At 41.0% G+C, this 1,219-nt stretch overlaps 1 protein-coding gene across 1 annotated transcript in view; it reads right to left on the bottom strand.

The window, feature by feature from the left end:
- tfe3a (transcription factor binding to IGHM enhancer 3a) overlaps positions 1–1,219 on the bottom strand; it is a 13,025-nt gene that overhangs the window by 1,821 nt on the left and 9,985 nt on the right. The gene's annotated exons all lie outside the window — the stretch shown is intronic.

Below are 1,219 nucleotides of genomic sequence, written 5' to 3'. Positions count from 1 at the left end.
GATAGATGGATCAATGGATGGATGGATGATGGATGGATGGATGATGGATGAATCCAGGCAGGTGGAAAGACTGAACTGGACAATAAAGGATAAATTACTAACAAGAGAAGGTTGCCATATTCACAGCTTCAGTGGTTTTCACATTTGGTACAGCAGTGCCACATAGTGGCAGAAGAAGAGAGAGGAGAGAAGAGAAGGACTGCAGACATAACTATAATACAAGAACAATAATATGATTCCTTCCATTCCTTGCCTGAAGACACACTGGCACAGCAAGAATCTTTTGACTGGTGCTGTGATCCGGATCGAAATATAGCAAGAATCTTTCAATAAGAACGAGCCAAAGCGACAACACCTGCCCACTCTCCTCAGAGGACGAATCAAAGAAAGGAATATGAATATGAAGACACCGACACTTGTCGAAAGGAATACTATTCCAATGAAGACACCGACACTTACCTTGGACAGAATCAGACAGCTCACCAGATCACCCCTAGACTGCTACACAGTGACTCCATAAGACAGCCAGGCTGAAGCCACTGTGCCACTGTTATAGGTAGGTAACTGCATGCTGTATCTCATCATTTCTACCTCCTCACTCGACGTCACTCAAACACTTCTGTACACCGGCAGGATTTCAGTGTCATCTTGTAACGTTATAAAGTGTTGGGATCAGGGAAACAAAAGTCCTCTGACAAAAGTGTTCAATGCAGCACGCCTCACTTCCCCCAGATACTTTGATAACATTCAATGCATTGTTTTATTGTAACTGAGCACATCATGTGTACGCACACAACCCCTTTTTTTTAAAAAAAAAAAAAAAAACCTCTGTGAGAGTTCCTCGTGATTTCCCCTGTTGCCCCTCCTCTCTACGTCGCATTTCTTCTTTTGCTGCACAGTAGCGTACGTGAACACACCTCAAGGGTCTTAGCTTGGTAGCTAAGAGGCAACATCTCTCTCTGACACACACACACACACAGTTGTGCCTTGTTTTGTTGTTGTTAATCATTATTTATGTATCAACTACTACTACCGTTAAGTGATAGTGTTGTGTTGTGTTAAGAAATCCGATTACTGTTGCTATTTTATTCATTCATTCAAAAAAAAAAAACTTCAACCGCTCTGATTGTTTAGAAATACTATTGATTGTAGAATATATGTTATATGGTAAGTAATACACTGCCTGGCCAAAAAAAAAAAAAAAAATCGCACCCTGGAT

The sequence above is a fragment of the Cynoglossus semilaevis genome, chromosome 10, assembly GCF_000523025.1.
Source record: "Cynoglossus semilaevis isolate Cse_v1.0 chromosome 10, Cse_v1.0, whole genome shotgun sequence".
NCBI lineage: Eukaryota > Metazoa > Chordata > Actinopteri > Pleuronectiformes > Cynoglossidae > Cynoglossus > Cynoglossus semilaevis.
This window is presented reverse-complemented; position numbering and strand designations above follow the sequence as displayed.